The 18,571-nt window shown below is 42.3% G+C and overlaps 1 protein-coding gene across 1 annotated transcript in view; it reads right to left on the reverse strand.

The window, feature by feature from the left end:
* SVIL (supervillin) overlaps positions 1–18,231 on the reverse strand; it is a 134,108-nt gene extending 115,877 nt beyond the window's left edge. Inside the window, exon 1 of the mRNA XM_051609457.1 lies at positions 18,136–18,231. The gene's annotated coding sequence lies outside the window, so the exon portion shown is untranslated. The remainder of the gene's footprint in view (positions 1–18,135) is intronic.
* Positions 18,232–18,571: the final 340 nt, after the last annotated feature.

Here is an 18,571-nt window from a genome sequence, read left to right on the forward strand (position 1 = left end):
CTATACAAATAAAATGTGACATTACAGTGTCTCACTCAGCTCCTTTGGCAGGGGAATCAATTACTTAGGCCATCTGAAAAGACTGCAAAATTGAATTGTTATGTTCTTACACTTGTAATGTAGCAACATCTAGAAAAGAGATATTTTATCAGTAATAATTTTATCACTAAACCAATGACTTCTACCAAGCTATTTAAGTACTGCGGAGCAGATTTCCACATATGCTCATTCGATTGTCTTTCAGGTTCTCAAAATGAATTTTTTAAAACATTCCTTCAGGCTCAGAGAGATTTGCATGTTATGATTTCATAACAGCATTTTTTTCCTTGAGAAGAGACATTCAATCATGCTGTAGATTACAGCTCCTGACCACCACTTAAAAAAAAAACCCATACCTTCAAGACTTCATTACCACAAGATAACTTTTATTTGCCTAGTTTCCCTCACTTCTCCAACTCATTTTACAGCTGTGTCACCTCCCTTTTGTAAGGTAAGTCTATGGCATTCAAAGTACCCTGAAGTTTCAGTGTTAATACCAAGCACTGAAGTATAGATACTCATTCTTTCAAGCCCAAGTGCATTCCCCTTCTCCAATACAAATCAGCTTCCACTGGCTTTCATCAATTTTGATACTTTACCGTCTCCCTCATAAGTATAGAAGTGTTCTGGTTTGGTTGGTTTTTTGGTAGCGGGGGAAGGGCACCAGGAATGCCACCGGTAAGAAGCTGAGAAGCTCCTCCTGCTTCCAAAATCCAGCCAAAGATCCCTTAGAGGGACAATAGATGCGCCTCAGCGATTAACATATGAAGGAATTGAGATAACACCTGAGCAGAGAAGCACTTAAGGGAGAAGAGCTGTGCAGGAGGAGGAGAGCTGTGCTGGTGGTTGGTGAGGAAGAAGGGGAAGAACGTGCCCAAGCAGAAGTTTCCCTGCAACCCATGGCGAGATGGCAGCTGTCCCCCTGCACTCATGGATGAATGTGGTGGAACATTCCCTGAAGGTGCCAGGAGGGGTGAACTTGGCCACTGGACTTGGATGTTGTGGCCAGAGGATTTGCTGCCTGTGGACTCTGATTGTGCAGCTTTGGAAGACCCCAGCACCAGGGGAGTTTGCTCCCTGAGCAGCCCGTGACTCGGTGGGAAGCCCAGGCTGGAGCAGCTCCGGACCTCGTGGGAAGGACTCATGAAGGAGAGGTTAGTGGAGGACTCTGTCCCGTGGGAGGGACCCCGTGGGGAAGCAGGGAAGGACTGTAAGGAATCCTTCTTCCTGAGGAGGAAGGAGCGGCCAGAGCCACCAGCCTGTGAACCGACTCAAACCCCATCCCCATCCCCCTGTGCCGCTGGGGGGAAGGAGGGAGAGAAACCGGGAACAAAGTGATTTGGGCCTGGGAAGAAGGGAGGGGTGGGGTAACATATGCAAGCCCTGCTCTGTGTGTTGTCTGTGTCCTGTGTGTGTTTGATCAGTGTGAAATTACATTATTATTTTTTCCCCAAGTTGAGTCTGTTTTGCCCAGGACCTTAATCGTGAAGAACCCTCCTTGTCCTTTGTCTCAGCCCGTCAGCTTTGTCCTCCTCATCCCAGAGTGTGTGTGTGTGGGGAGGGAGTTGAGTGAGCAGCCACGGGGCTGTTCCTTTGTTGTTCTGTTGGGCCCAAACCACGACAAGAAGAAATATTGACAATCAGGTGCATCATTCATTTTAAAGAGTGTTTACAAACAAAATCTTGAGCACATTTTAGGTGAGGAACTACTCAGTTCCCATTTAATCTAGTTACTCCAAAGCTATTAGTAGCATAACATATTCACTGCTTTAAAGATGCTGAACTACTTATACGGTGAGAAGTGGCAGTTATCACAACTGTTTACCACGGGGCCACAGAGGAACAGACTTGCTACATCAAGCACAGAAAGCAGCACATAGGGAGGGAGCCCATGGTGGTATCATCACTGGAATTCCAGCTCTTCACAAGCAGCACGTGCAGTTTCAAACTTCCAGCACTGACAAAATGGGTAACAGAGACAGGTGTCTACTTCTACACTTCAAGATTTAACACAAACACACCAACCAAACAAAACACCAACCAAACAAACAAAACACAAAAATTTTAAAAAGACCATTCTACATGTAATAATTTTCCAATTGTTTAACATCAACTTTGCCAATCCACTGTACAAGAGCTTTTTTTTTTTTGACCCTCACTGGACCTTTACTTGTAGAGACAAATTTGTGAGACAGTATCATTCACATAACTCGTGCGCTCCTTCTAAACTCACCCTACTGCTCCAACTCTAGCAATATTATTAAGCGATGCACAAACCAAAAAACAGAATATAAACAAGGAGCACGTGCTTCTTTGGGCAAGAAAAGAAAGATACTGCAAATACGGCTAAAGGATAAGATTTGGTGGAGGTCATGTATCATGCATTATAAAATCTGGCAGGTAGCTCTGATCTTCAGTTACATTCAGCTATACTGTAAGACCTGCTTTGCACACAAGCATTAGCACATGTTCCTTTTACATCTCTGCAAAGGAGGAAAAAAACTTGGATTTAGCAGATACCCTGGTCATTTCCCACCTAAGCTAGACTGGCAATTACTACAACTCAGTAGCGAAGCAGCATAATTCAGTGGGTCAGCATAGCAATGGCAAAATTGCTTTGTATATTTGGATAAAACCAGGAACAGCAGAGTAATCCTGAAAATTTAAGATAAGAATTAAAGCTGTGCAAATCTTGAGAGACCCATAATAGAATAGCAGTCCCTTAAAAGTATACCTACTTTCCAGCAGCTCTTTTCCTAAACCTAACAAGAGGGCACCTAATTCAGAATCCACAGTCATCTTTCCTGGTCAGGTTATTATGCATCATCCTAAAATGCACAAGCACATCATCTAACTCCAACAGAACATAAGATAACTTGGCTGCTGGGATTATGTAGATCAACTGGACATGGCCTGAGTGTCTAGCAATGAAGTCTTTGTATCAAGTTACAGAGGAACACACTGCCAAAAAAAAAAAACAAAAAAAAAAACCAAAACAAAACAAAAACAAAGAAAACCCTCCAAACACCCAAGAACAGAGTAATGACAGAAGCACACTAGAAAATCCAAAATAGGAGTCAACTATCACAGTCTCTAGCCGGATTCAGAAATGGAAGGTGTATTAAACATTTAGTTCTCCCAGAAAAGGCAGAAGGACATGACTAATGCTGCGTGGTCATTAGCAAGTAGGTCATGCACTGGTCTATTCAGATCAGCACTTAATGTATTCAAGACACATTCCCTGTGTTTGGATTTATTTCCTGGGCTTGCGCATCTTGTGACAGCATGACTAAACATCACCCTCATTAATGAAATCAGTTCCATTAAAAAGAAATAAATGTAAGAATTCCTGAATTAAAAAAAAAAAATCTAACAAAACAATATAATTAGGAAAATACTGGATTAATGGATCCTGTTGCATTTCAGTTCACCTAGGTGAACAGAATTTTCAACAATGCTCAATCTGTTAGTGACAACATGTTACACTGGAGAACAGAACCCTCAGGGATCTATGACCACCTTCTGACTTGCAACACCTCATATTCCTCAACAACAACTGAGACAGAGCTTTTCACTAATAAATTATGGAACAAGACTGAAGACACACTCACAAGAGCAAAAGCTGTCCTTCCCAGGGTTTTGGAAATAGAACGTTCCACAAAAGAAACAAACAGACGCAAGGCAAAATGAGGCAAGGGCAGTAGACAACATGAAGCAAGTCTCTCAAGTGCCTAAGACAAGTGGAACATACAAGTGAATGGTGAATCAGGTGCACACACACAGTTGTTCTAAAAACCCAACACTCAATACAGAAGAAGGTTAAAAAAAAACAAAACCCAAACACAATACTCAGGTTGTCATGAACAATGAAGTACTATCAGATCTTGTGTTCAAAGATCAAAGCAAGTTTGGATTCTTCCCTTCCTTTAATTCAAGCAAATTATTTATATAGAATGAAACAAATAGATGCTGTAATTAAATCCAGACAAAATAGAAAGTAATATTTGTAAGCATAATCCAAACAGTCCCAACTAAGTTGTAGCAGCACATTTAAGGATAAGGGTCCTCCATGTAACATCTATGAAGGTAAGCCTGTCAATGCTTTGAGACATCAGAAATAGTACTTGAACAACTAAAGTGCTATGAGATGGGCTCAGCAAACAGACCTCTCAGCTCAGCTAAGTAGTGAGGGCACCTCTGTTAACAATTAACACTGAATCACCTCTAAACAACATGGACTTTGCTAAGGAGATATTACCTTAACTTTGAGTCAAAATCTCAGATCTGAATTATGTAATATTCTGGATAGTAAGATCACCAGAGAATAACAAAAAAAAAAAAGAAAAAAAAAAGAAAAAAAAAGATAATCTTTTCAGGGCACTGATCAAAATGAAACCTGTGACAGAGGTTTGTTTATACAAGTGAAGTTCACAGCAGTCAAGCAGTTGCTCTGCTCATTGCCAAATGTCTCTGAAATTTATTTCATCCACCTGTAATGCAGAACACCCTCCCATGTCTTGAGCTTAACACAACCATGAGTCTCCCCTCTGCATGATCGATGTGCATCTACTGCCAGAATGAAGTGAAAAATCAAAGTTTTGGTTTGGGGTTGTGATTTTTTTGGCTTTAACTCAAATACTTCAATTCACTTTGTAAAGAGTGAACATTTTAAGATGCAAAAGAAGATACTGCCTTTTTTATTTTGGTCAAAAACATACATATGAATTATCCTGGAAAATGTACTGATAGTACAGCACAGCCTTCTCTAAAACACTGGGGCAATTCAACACCTGCAGAAGCCAACAGAGCCAGCTCAGGTGTCCTTTGTAAACAAAGCCTAGCAATAATCTAGAGATCTTGGTCCGGAAAATGATGTCTTAGGAGACAAGATTCCTGTACTGTGAAGTAGGTGTGCAGGGCCAGTCACTGGCACTCCACTTGCCAAGCTGTACCTGTGATACTACAAAATCATCAGGCAGAAGAAACAGTTTTGTTAAACTCAGCTGGCAGTTCCTAGGAAGCCAGCACACCTGGCACTGACCAATCCACCAAGCCATCCTATTAGATTCCAATTAGATTGTTTCAAGCAAATGTTGATAAATTACCAGCTTTTAACCTATATTCAAGTGTTTTTGAGACATTCAAAAATCCAGGAGTTTATGGAGACCATCATAACTCTTCTGTTGCCAAATATGCATCGGTGGCAGTATTGAGCAGTTACAGAAAAGACTAGGAATCAGATAACTGCTGGGAATGTCTCCAACCAGACACTTTTATTCTGCTAACTCAAAAAAAAACCAAAACAGTTTTCTCCTTTGTGCCAAAGTAAATCCTCATTGCAAAGCTGGGTGAAAAAGCAGGCCTTTGCTGATGATCTCAAGCCAAAGCCATCAGGTTCAATAGCACATATTACTATCTATTAAACTTTTAAGTACTCAGCCCCAGTGTAACAAAGCTTCCCCAAAAACTTCCTACCTTGTTTGTAATGACCCACACAGAGTTCTTTCAAGTCTCTTTGCCCCCAAGTATTTTTCCCATTCTCTTTAGTTTACTCCACCCATACAGAAGAGAGATGCCATGGCCATGCCTATTGTAACTCCAATACAATAGGTCAAGCTGTCTTTAAAAGAAGCTATATGCTCCCACAGCACCTTTTCAATTTCATGAACAAGGATCTGCAATTTTAGATTAATAGCAGTCACACATAATCACAATCCAACAAAGCCAAACAACAAACTGTAACTGCAATAGTTCCTGGCCTCGCCTGGCTGTGATCCTCCTTGAAAGTGTAAAGTTTCCTTTAAATAAACAACTTATAAAAAATTACTGTGGAAAAGGAGTGACAAACACAAAGAAACAAAATCCAACTCCAGCATTTTAAACTTCAAATAAATACTACTTTAGTGTTCCATTTGAAAGCTTTTACTTTGTCAAATCACAGCTGAAAGGTGTGATGGGGAAACCCAGATTCATACATGGATCCACATTTGATGAAGTGAACTGTGAAGACCACATATTTTTTGACCCACCGGCATGCATATCAAGGCTGTCAAGTTGGGAGCTGGCCGAGATGCCCTGTGCCACCAGCTCTCACTTCCTTCTCTGTCCCCACTCCCAGCTGGGTGCATCTCCACTGCACCAGCTCCCATATGCACTGGAGGTTTAAGAGCTTCCTTGGCTCACTAACACAGCAGAACACTGAGGTGCTGATGCAGCAACAAAAACCTGAGATAAAGCAGCTTACAAAGTTGAAGGAGTGGACTGGAGCCACCACAGAATATTCAGCACAGGCACACAGCTGGCAGCAGGAAGGAAAGAGGGAAATGGGAGGAGCAGAGAGCTGTTAGACTCCTGTTTCCCCAAACTTCATCCCTAAAATGGTATTAGTGCTAAGCCACACACACATAAATAGTTGGCCTGAAAACTGTAGTACATGTTTCAAAGCTCATTAAAATTCCCTCTAAAAAAAAGTTTTCAGAGTAGAGTTTCAGATGGGAAAAGAAAAATAATTTCTGTATATTACCCTGCAAAGTCTGCCCCTTCTAGAAATGAGCTGAGGCTCCACAGAGTAACCTCACTATCCTGTGCAGGGAATATTCAATAATACTGTAGTAACACTGTAAATAGCATTTACAATAAAAGTGCCCAAACTGAACAGCTGTCAGGATAGCATGGCTGAGAGGACAGCCAAAACTTAGGTTACCACAAGGGAAAGGTTCCAAAGCTCAAGGAAGTCAGTGTGCACACCATAGTTTCCAGAAGCAACGGAGCAAGCCGAGGGCAGCAAACTAACAGGATGCTGCTAGGGCTGGATCCCAGAAGCCTTGGGGAGTGCAGCATGAGACAGTGAACCTATTTTGCACACACCCATCCAGTACTGAAAGTTGTATCTGATCAGAAAGTAAAGTTAATTTGACCTAGTTGAGTAAATTATTAAAACTCTGCCAAAGCATTGTCCAGAGAACACAAGACATGGCTACTGGCAAGTTCCTCCTCTCAGAAATTAGACTTTTAAAGAGTCATTTAACCTCCCTGCAGCTTTATTTATTTGTAGTATTTTTAGGTTGCAGAAAGAGCAACAGCTACATAGGTAGAGTATAAAGGCAAGAATTGTTCAGGCTTGGGGAAATCAGACTCTAGACACATCATGACAGATGTCCTGCCTTAAATAGCAGCAGTAACATTCCAGTACTTGAGAGCCCAGCTAGCACTTCAAAATAGTAGAAAGTTATACATTAATGAAGATGATGTGATAAATCTGTTTCAAACAAGGAGCCTGCTCTGAAAAAAAATAAAAATTAAACCCCCACTTTTATCACTGCTAGCTTAATAACTTGCTACATCCCCATCCATTTTTTTATTCTTTCATTAAGAAGAAAAACAAGAAAAATGTGCTCTGTAATTTAGTTATATTCTTGATGGTGTATTTGAAATGAACAAATTAAGGATGCAGTTCTCAGTAGAGAGGACTACCTTAGGTGAAGTCTGAAAAACAGATCACTTGAAATCCATAGTAGGAATTATTTAAAAACAAAACAAAACAAAACCCCAAAAAAACCCCCAAAACCAACAGACTGAGAAGACCAAGTCATAAAGAAAGACCAGCATAAGGAGGGGTGTTCAGTATAGTCTTAGTGAAGTGCTACAAGTAATTTTTCAAGTCACCTGAATATTCCAGCCTGTAGTACACGTATCACACACTGGTGGCAGGCAAGTCAAGTCGACATTACACACGAGTCTTGGCCAAGTGTTGCCCAGGAGTGCACACAAGCACATATATATGGGGGGGAAGGGGGTTTGTGTGTGTGTGTGTGCGCGCGCACTGCATGTCGCTGATCCAGGAGCTACCCAACCACCATAGGCAATTTCAAGTACACTAGTTTCAGGAATCATAGAATCACAGAATCACTTATGTTGGAAAAGACCTTTAAGATCATTGAGTCCAGCCATTAACCCTGCTCTGCCAAGCCCAGCACTAAGCCATACTCCCAAGCGCTATATCTAGATGACTTTTAAACACAACCAGGGGTGGTGACTCTACCACCTCCCTGGGCAGCGTGTTACGAAGTCTGACAACCCCTTCAGGGAAAAAGTTGTCCCTACTGTCTAGTCTAAACCTCCCCTGGCACAACTTGAGGCCATTCCCTCTTGTTCTATCACCAGTTACTTATGAGAAGACACCAGTGCCTCTTTACAATGTCCTTTCAGCAACTCGTCACATTGCTGTACTTAATGCAGGGATCATGTTCTGTTGCTCCAACTGTCATACTTAAAGAGACTTGAGGGGGTACAAATAATTGAGGAATAAAGATGGTCTCAGGCTTGTAGGTATTTGACAAGTATCCAAGTCCCAGTAGCACACGCAATGAATGCAAGGGACTGGAAACATTTGAGTAAATGAACTTCTGTTTATCAAAAAAGTATAATTTCTTACAGCAGCTCTCTACAGGCCACACCAAAAACACCAGAACATTCTGAACAACTTCACTACACAAAACTAACAACTGTTTTACAAGAGTTAGAAGTTTTCCACAATAAGAATTTGTGGTTTCCTGTGCAAGAAAGAATGCCAATTCATACCAGCTTGTTCATGGAAAAAGTTTTTTTCAGGACTTCCTTAAGAAACTAACCCCTGTAACACCAAAGATTACTTGTTTTGCTTTAGCAGACACTGATGGGATTATAAGGTCTCACGTCAGTCTTTGCATAAGAAATATTTAATAAAATAGCATTTGTTTTACTGGAAGGACACTGTCTACTATTGCATCATGAAAGTGTTGTCCTTGACAACAAAAGTATGTTTGTATGTTACTCTAGGAATTTCACAGGTAATTATAATTCTCAGAGACAGTATTAAAGGCATTCCCTCTCTTTATTGCATTTGGAAAGACCTTTCGACGAGACTGAAATTCAGCACAAAAAAATTCCAGTCTTTGGCTTCTTTAGTTCACACACATATACGGGCCTCCCAGAGTTTTGCTTTTGATTTCAGCAACTTCTTGCTAGCAAGCACCTCCCAGAAGCCCAGGAAGAGCATGTTGAACCAAATACTGCTTGAAAGCTTTCTTTTAAAAGGCTACTAGGTCAAGATTCCAATTGTATGTCAGATGAAACAGAATCACCGGTAACTTCTTTTCCACAGCTCCCTGCTGGAAGGCAGATTAGGTTCCCAAACCGGGGAATGGAAATGTATATCTCACCTGGAATGTTTCATCTGCCATCTCCCTGCCCACACAAATTGCTTTGAGTTGTCTGTGGCTCTACTATACCAGCAGGGTACACTTCACAGTGCATTTCAGACATGAAGTTTATTACAGAAGTATTAGCTGAGCATTCCCCTCTTAAATCACACATTTTAAGAACCTGAAACACATACCTAGCAGTAGTTATTTATGCTATATTTAGCTTTTAAGTCCTAGGAAGTTGTTTAGCTGGGTTCAATGCCACTTAAATTCCAAGTTAATTTTATTCAATGTAATTTAATTTCAAGCTAGAAGAATTAAACTTGCATTCCATACCAGGAATCCATATAAACAACTTATTTCCATACTCCAGGCTTTTGCTTGCAGCAGGAAGCCAGAACGATTTTGTTGCCAAGCCACAAAAACAATACAAAAATAGGTATTTGCATGCAAGTTAAGTCAGGCATGCACCAAATATTACAGAGACAAGACAAAGAAGTGTATTTAAGAAAAAACAAATCCTTTGTCAACTATTGGCATTCAACAATATAACAGGAAGGACAAGCACTGGGGAGAGCATCCAGGAGAGGTTTGGTGCAATGCCATGACCAGGGTGTTTATGGAGTTCTGGGGAGTGTTTACTCTCTGAGCTTTGCAGGTTGGGTCAGATTTTGTACAAACTGCTTTGAAGTAGAATTTGTCACAGTACATGCTTTAAATCACAAATGACAGAATACTCTGACTAAAGTAATTTAAGCCTAAAGCAAATGGCATGATCTAATTAGGAATACATACCCTAGGCAGTCTTGTGGAGTAAGGAGGAAGAAGCAGCAGCAGCTACTTTTTAGCAGTTAACACCTAGAAGATGATTGAAGATGAGAGGGCAGCCTCACATGCAGCACATAAACAAGGCAAAGCATCCAGAGATCACAGCTAACTATAATAGGCAACCCTAACAGCAGCAGCATAACTAAGCCAGATCCTTACCAATAGCTACTACAGCAGTAAATATACTTTTCCTTTTTGTAATTTCATCCATGATTGCAACTTTTGTTTAAGTAAGCTTCTTTCAAACCCTTGAAACTTTCCATGGTAAGAGACAATTGCATGCAAGTAGGCTCTGGCGTGCCATGCACATGCCCTATCTGCTGCATACAGGGAGGAGTCATGATCTGCACAACCTGTGAGGTAACAGGCACCCAAGCTGGCCAGCGTGCAGGATGACCCATAAGAGCTGCAATGAACAATCTGGAAAGAAGCAAGTTAGATTGTCAAAGTTAGAGTTGACCACTCTAATCACACATCAATCTGTGGCTTGAGGAAGCAGCTCTACCTGCCGCTGCTCTACATCTGTGGAGCAGAAATACTTCTCTGTGAGAGCAGTGGAAGTGAGGCAGGCAACGCAGCACTTACTGCTTGCTGTGCAAAGGAAATAATTAACAACAACAAAAGAAAACAAAGGTTGAAGATATTAATTCAAGTTACGTCTTCAGAACAGCAGTTTCCCTGCTGCTGGAAATGCTGCTCTCCAGAGCAATCCACACGGTCTGCTCCTACACAAAGCCTTTTCATTGTCAGCTCTCCTGGAGCTGGAAGGCATTATTACATAGACACATCTTCAAATTGCCTGGGATGGCAATTTAAGTTTAGAGGAAACTTTAGGAAATGTAGCAAATTTAAGTCCAGTTAACAACACTGGCAGAATCTTTCACTTAAAAGAGAGAAAAGAAACCCTAACAAAAAGCTTTCTCCAATGCTCTGTTTTATGCCTTTCCAGAACTTCCACCAACATAGCTAAGAATACTGTTTGGAGGGGGGCGAGGGTTTAACGCCTCTTTTTCCCCCCATTGCTTTTAAACATGTTTAGCAGTCTACTGCTATTTAAAATCTTATCACTCCATTTCCCACCACCTTCTATGAGAAATAAGCATTGGTTTCTCTTAAAGCCTCTAATAATTGAACATTTATTAATTAGATACTGTCTTCTTCCTCTGCTCAACTGAGGACAAACCAACACCTTCTTACTTTCATACTTCTCAAATTTCACTCCTCTCAATCTCCTCAATATCCATTCCTTAGGCTCACTTCAAAGGAGTTTATGAATTAGTCAGCAGCATAAAATAAAAATAAAATAAAAATAATGCACTCCCTAGCCTTCCCTGACAGCAGATGTTCCCTGGTCCATTCCCCACCCATCTTTCCCTGCCCTCAGTATCATACTTAGTTGTCTTCCTCTCTTTATGAAACATGGACAGTCTGCTGTTCTGGGTAAGAACCTCTGTTACCTTTTTGCTGAAGAACTGCTCATACATGTAGTTATTAAATCCAGAATACGCATCCATCGTACATTTTCTGTATTGACTACAAATTTTGAGCTAATACCCATGACTTTGCTCAGCAAATGCAACTATGTATCTAATATGATCATTTCAAACGATAAGTCTGTATTTCTGCTATGATTTCAGACAAATACTGACTTAGTAATCCAACACTGAGTCCAAACGAGTAATTTTCCATAAGACAAGAGCGAGCATCTAGCCAAAGAGTGTTTCAACTTCTTTTAAGGCACTGGCATTACAATGGAAAAGTTCAAACTCTCAGCTATTCGGAGATATGAAAAACAGATCCTGAAATACACTACCTTAAATCAAGAGGCTTCTTTTTATGTTTTTGTTTTGTTTTGTTTTTGCAGGGCAAGGCTCTATTATTAAGCCAGATTCATCCTTGTATTAGCTTAATTTAGGTAGCATTGACATTTAACAGAAACACAAAAACTACAATCAGCTAGGATAGAGTAGGCCTGGTGAAGGAAAAAATAAAGTAGGCCTGAGGAAAAAATAAATTTATCTACAGTTACCTGAAAATTTCTTATCCAAATGATAGGGTTTTTAAACCAGTTACAATGGGTAACTACCTGTCTAGAGCAGAGGCAGCCTTTTCTGCTATCAACAGCAAGAATGCACAAGTCATTCTTTTCCAGTCTCCTTTACCATGAAATTATTCACACAGCAAGGAAAATTCAAATTTATATTTAATACAGTTTGCAGCTGAATAATGTTTTCAAGAGAAATCCTGATTTATCCCCTTGTATGGGAGTATGGAATTCTAGTTATTGAAACCTGCTCAAGCCTCTGAAAACTTAGCTTTACCAGTATCTTCAAGAATCTCTTGCAGCAACCAACTATATGTTCCTTCACACCCAAAATTTCAAACTGACATTGTAGAACAGGTTAAGCATCTAGAACAGTAACTTTAGTTATAAGTAGAATTCTCTCCTTTTCCCAAAGGTGCTTAAATTTACTGTGTTCAAAACTTTCTTTGAAGTTGACATATGAAGATACTATCTTTTAACTTCTCTATCTCAAGGGAGATAGTTATGGATTCACTGCTGCGAATGAGGAGTTCATCCACACAAGACATTTTCTGGACATTTCCTAACCTTTTCATGGCAGGGGCAGCAGGCTGGATGGAAAAATCCATAAGGCAGGGCTCAGCCTATGGTCCCTCACCTGGACTGAGCACTCATTGCAGCTGCAAAGCACTTCAGAGCCCCTGTTCTTTCCTCAACATCTGATCTGAGCAGTGCTGCCACTAAAATAAAATTGATTTCAGGAACTGGTAAATGAAAGTGTTGGCTGACAAGAGAGCAGAAGATGCCTTGTTAAACCAAATATTGTTCAGAGAATTGGGGAAATGAGCTGTTGACAAGGCTTTAAGGGGTATTTTTTCATAGCTCTGTTCTTCTGGATTTGTTGCTACCACAGGCTGTGAATGTACATATATATATATATATATGTGTGTGTGTGTGTGTGTGTAAACAAAATGGTATTTCATGTATGTCCCAAATCTAAAAAAAAAATAAAAAAAAAATCAATATTTTTATGCAATCTATCCAACTAATGGCAAAGAAAACTTTTGAGAACTTTGATACAGTAAGAACAGTCTATTTTTAAGTCCATTAGGAGCAGGAGAGGGGCTTGCTGCACCTAGCATTTAACAAGTAAATTTTATCTCCACTAATACTTAACACCAGAGAAACAAATGCAGCTACAGTTGCCCTTACTAAGCAGCTGGCAAGCTCAGAGATGGAAAAGTTGTGGAACAGCTGGGGAATGCAAGACCCTTTGGAACAGGCTGTTATGTGATCCAAAATAATGGTAAGTGTTTACACACAACACAATAGCAGCAACAGAGAAATGCAGGTCTGGTGAATGCACTACAGCTGCTCCTTCCCTCAGACAAGGCACAGCAAGCAGATACAAAAGAGTTCATATTCGCAAAAATATGGCTTTCATCTTAAAAGGCAGCAGTCTGATTTCCAAAATAGACAGCTGGCCCTCCAAACTGGACTAAACCATACAAGATTCTGTATTAGAAGTTACCCTTTAAAACAGGTCTGGATTAGGGTCATAGAGCTTTCCAAGCTGCTGCTACTTCACCACCGACAGTTTCCAACAATGCATTAGTGAGACCAAAAGGTTGCCATCTAAATTATAAAAATCTTCTCTCCAGTATTTTCCAGCTAGCATCAGAAAGACAAACATATATAAAGTCTTAACATAGACACTGCCTCCACAGATGTTAACTATCCAGTTTAGAGAAAGATGTTCAGTGTGCTAGAAAGGAGAGGTTTGAATAAACATGGGCTATTTTACTGCTATTTTTACACTAGCATTAGCACATTGGTGTACAAGTTGGCACCTCAAGACAATACACCCCACTGCTTACACCTAGAGGGACAGCCCTTATTTGCTGCTGCTTATGCAATGACTGACAGCATGTTGCAAGGAGTGCTCACTTGTTTCACAATCATAATCTGAAGATAAAACAATTTTGTACATGAAGTTGCACAAAAATTGCGACACCTTATTTCAAGTGATCTTCCCAGTTTTCAAGTCTCAGAAGTGCAGTATCTGTGGTACCATCTGTCTTTCTGAAGACAAACCATGATTAAATAGTGCTAATAAACTGGCTACTACTTTATACCATACTGTACCACTCCTAATTATGCTAGGCACCAAAATAGAGTCAGTAATGGAATGTTTCCATCCACTGCATCTTGATAAAAAATAATAGAAATCAAAAGAAACATATTTTGACTGAGAGACAGAGATGGCATTGAAAGACTACCTCTTCTACCTCCTCTGCACATAGCCATTAATGTTACAATCCCAGTTAAGAGCTATTCAGACTATAATAGTTAAAGCTGGACGAAGACAGCTGTCATAGCAACAATAACAGATGCAGGCACAATTTTTAACCTTCTTCACTTACACAAAGAAAAATGCCACTAATAGCCATCATAGAGAGGAGGATTTTGAAATAAGGGTTGTAAGATTCCATCTTGTAATTAATGAGACCCTGTCAGTGATAAGCACATCTCTCAGCACACCTAAGCAACAAAATGCTGCATCTGTACACTTCAATTTCAGACTTCTGATGGACCTTCTAGTGAAAAACTTTTGTGAATTAACCCGTATTTCTATGAAAATCCCCATCTAAATTGAACATATGTACTGAACAAAGAAGGAAAATAAGTAGTCTTGAATCACACTTTCAGAAAAGATTATTCTGGTACTAAAATACTCTAATGCTAAGTGTCCTTCCTGCAGGCAAAGCAGCAATAGGCATACTACCTTCAAATCCTACCATCTGTAAAGGTACGAGCACAGTTCAGCAAACTGACAGTCAACCTGCTTCAGCAAGTGAGCCATGAATGATCTGTACCACCCATAAGCTGCACCGAACCTCTCCCTATCCATACTGACCATAATAGATTACTCTTTCGACCAAGAACACAATTACAAATTAAACATGACCTAAACCAAAAACCAAATTAAAAAGCCACACAGAAACAAGGAACTCCAGTTCCTCATCAATTAGTCTACACTAAATTAATTACTGCTATAAAGGAGAAGGTATTTATCTTAAAATTCCAGTGCTGTACTTGCAAAGTACAGACAGTGTAAGAGTACTTCATTCTTTGGTTCCACTCTTCTTTGAAGTCAAATCATATATTGTAGTCTATTTTCAATTGCCTGAATGGGAGAGTGAGTTTCCATCTTTCTTAGAAGTTCTCTTTAACAAGCATTTTACAAGTGGATATACTCTCAGCTCTTTCACAAAACAATGACTGCTGTAATTTGCCACAGAGGAACTAAGAAAACAAATCTTCTAATAGCTTATTCCTGATTTTACTATAACTGCACACAGATAAAAGGGGTTTTTTTTAATTGTTAGGAGGCACATCTACACCAATGTTACTTGCCATAACAAAGATTTCCCTACCATGTAGCTCTCCTGAAAGCCATGTCCCAACAGGCTCCAAATCATTTATAGACATACCAACTATTGTTCAAAGCAGACCTGCTTTAAGAAAGATTAAATACCTGTTCAGTTTGAGCTGTCCCAGTGCCAGCATAAACTACACTAAACTAGTTCAGACAGTTATCCCACCAGGCACCAATGGCCTTTGAAACTCCCAGTACCCCAGTGCTGCTTCTGGGAATCATGCCAGAAGCTGTGGGGTAGCTCTCCACAGAGGACATTACAAATTAAATATTTTAGAAGTGTGCTTGTGTTTACATGGAGCAAGGCTGCGACAGTTCAGCATATGAGTCAGCATGGTTTGCATCCACACAGAACTGAGCTGCACAGTTGAGAACTGCAAATTTTCTAGGGAAACAAAAGAGCATGAAATGATTCCCCTGGGGGAATACAGCCAGGCTGCACCTAGCAGGAACTAACATTCACCTGAAGACAGGAATTTTGTTCAGAACTTTACTGCTGAAAAGCCTGCAACTTTCCTGTGGCAATTTCAGAAGTTTCTACACAGGACAGACATTTTTAGTCCTGCCTATATCAGGGAGTTTAATAATAATATCACAGCTAAATAAATCTACAGGCATTCACATCCATTCTAGAATACAGTTCTTTAAGTCTTATGATAATACTCAACTCTTATAAAGTGAAAGCTGAAGCATATTTCCGATCAAGTTAGCAAAGAAAAATTCTGAATATTTCTCATTTTCTCACTTCACACAGTAACATCCAACAAAGTCTTCAGACAGGCAGGCAAAGCAGAACTGAAAAAGACTGAACTACCCCAATGCATCTCACCATGCTGTTTCATCACCTGTGGTCAGATACACTTACGAACCAAGCCAACATCCTTTTAATAAGGCCCCAAGAGACAGAGGAAAACAGGATGACAAGTCTCTGAATGTCCCACCAGGGAAGAATTTCTCATGGCAGGAGCAGCAGTCAGGCCTGTGTTTCAGGACTTGAGCACATTACCACTATTCCTTCCATAACATGCACCTCTGTCCCATGGAGGCTTGATGCAGACCATCAAGAAACCAGGACTGTTCCTGTGGAAACACAGGCTGGACCTCTACCACCACCAATTACACACGGCAGCACACAGAGCCAGAGAACAGCGCATCCTTAACTTAAACTGCACTTTTGGGTCAGAGGTAATGACACCTCAATGCAGAAAACCTACACACAGTTCTGTCATCCTAAACCTCATTAACCAAGTGAATCAGTCAAGAGAGGCTTCCATTTTCAAGTGGCTTTTGTTTTCATTTTAAACACAAGATATGAAGGTAATTACAGACTGAGAACATTTTTCAGTCTGATAGAGTTTGATTTACTCTTAAATAAACACACTTGTGCGATAAAAATAACCAGACCAATTCAGAACATTTTCCATAAGCTTTTAGAGTGACTGTGCACCCAGATAAACTACACATCTACCAAGGAAAATGTACTTTCAGCACAGGAGATGCTATCTGAACTAAGATCAATCTGTGATGACACTAACAACTATCAAAGACTCAGACCAGTATCAAAACTAAATTAATAATTTTCACTTCCCAGTTGCTTCCCAGGCCTTATGCTGCTACCCCTGCCAAGCAATAAACCCAAGCACGCTCAACCTTTCCAAGACCACTTAAGTCTCTCTTAAAATAGTCATAATCCACATTCACATGCAGACTTCAAGAAGCATTATTAGTAAAATGGATCCAAAGGTATCACTTAGTAGTTGACTCTACAGCACTGGGTGCCCATGCTCTATGTATAACCCTGCAAGCACTGCACTCATTACTATCAGCATATCCCATTCCTTTTTTTCCTATGAATCACAAAAGTTCGTTATTTCCCCCCTTTCTAATCACATAATTGTTTCTTGGAGTTTGGACAAGTCGGGGCAAGCTGCAATCCCACTGCTGATCCATTTACGCCAGGGAAGGTAAATTCCCACCTTGCCCAACAAAACCATCGGGCTGTGGGCCAAAGCGGTTCCGTGCATCACTAAATAAGTAAATAAGGATTTCGCCAGCCCTTCCCTGCTCCCCGCTGTGCTGTTCCCAACCAGCACCACCAAGTCCCTCTGTCACACCACACGTGCGCGCTGCCGCCGGTGCTTTTCTTTTCCAGCTGAAAGACAAAACTCCTTCAGAAGTGCCTCACCCCCGCGGCAAAGCAGCGCTCGCTCCCTCGCAATGGGCGAGCACCCTCTGCCGCGCTCGCAGCTCACCGCTCCGCCGGCTGCGGGGACGACCCCGCACGGCCCCCGCAGCCAGGGGCCGGCCCCGCTGCCGCTCGGGCTGCGGGCTCTGCGGGCGGCAGGTGCTCCCGCAGCCCGCGCGGGAGCGGCGGGCGGGGCGCAAGCCCCGCGTCCTCCACATGTTGCTGCGCGGAGGAGAAAGCGCAAAGCCAAGTGACAGCTCGGCCGGGGGCAGGAGGGGGGAAGCGGGGAAGTTTCGTGCAGCACCTTCGCGGCGGAAACCCGCGCCCAGGGGAGCGCGGAGCCCTCGGCGCCTCCGCGAAGGGGCCAGCTCCCACCCCGGCCCCGCGTGGGTTTCCCTCCCGCGGGGAAGGGGCGGCGAGGGCGGCCGCTGCCACTCACCTCACAGCCGGTGGCTCAGGGGCGCCCGCAGCCTCCGCCGGCCTCTGTCCGCCCGCCCGTCTGTCCGTCCTTCCCTCCCACCGACCGGCCGGCCGGCGGGGCGGAGAGGGGCGGGGGAAGCGGCGCGGCCCCTCGCGGCAGGGGGCCGGTCCCGGGCCAGGCGGGGCAGCGCCCGGCCCCGCGGTCCCGCAGCCCGTCCCGCACCGCCCGGTCCCGCAGCCCGTCCCGCACCGCCCGGCGGGCAGCGGACGTACCCGACGCAGCCCGGCGCGCGACCGGCGGCCGCGAGGCGCTGCGCGGGACGGGGCGGGACGCGCCCCTCGCGCCGACCCCGCCCCCGCGCCCCGCGCCCCCCGCCCCCCGCCCCGCTGGCCCCGCTCCCGCGCGCCCCCTGGCGGCGCTGCTCCTCCGCGCCTTAAAGGGGCCGCGCCCCGGG

The sequence above is a fragment of the Apus apus genome, chromosome 2 (genome assembly GCF_020740795.1).
Source record: "Apus apus isolate bApuApu2 chromosome 2, bApuApu2.pri.cur, whole genome shotgun sequence".
NCBI lineage: Eukaryota > Metazoa > Chordata > Aves > Apodiformes > Apodidae > Apus > Apus apus.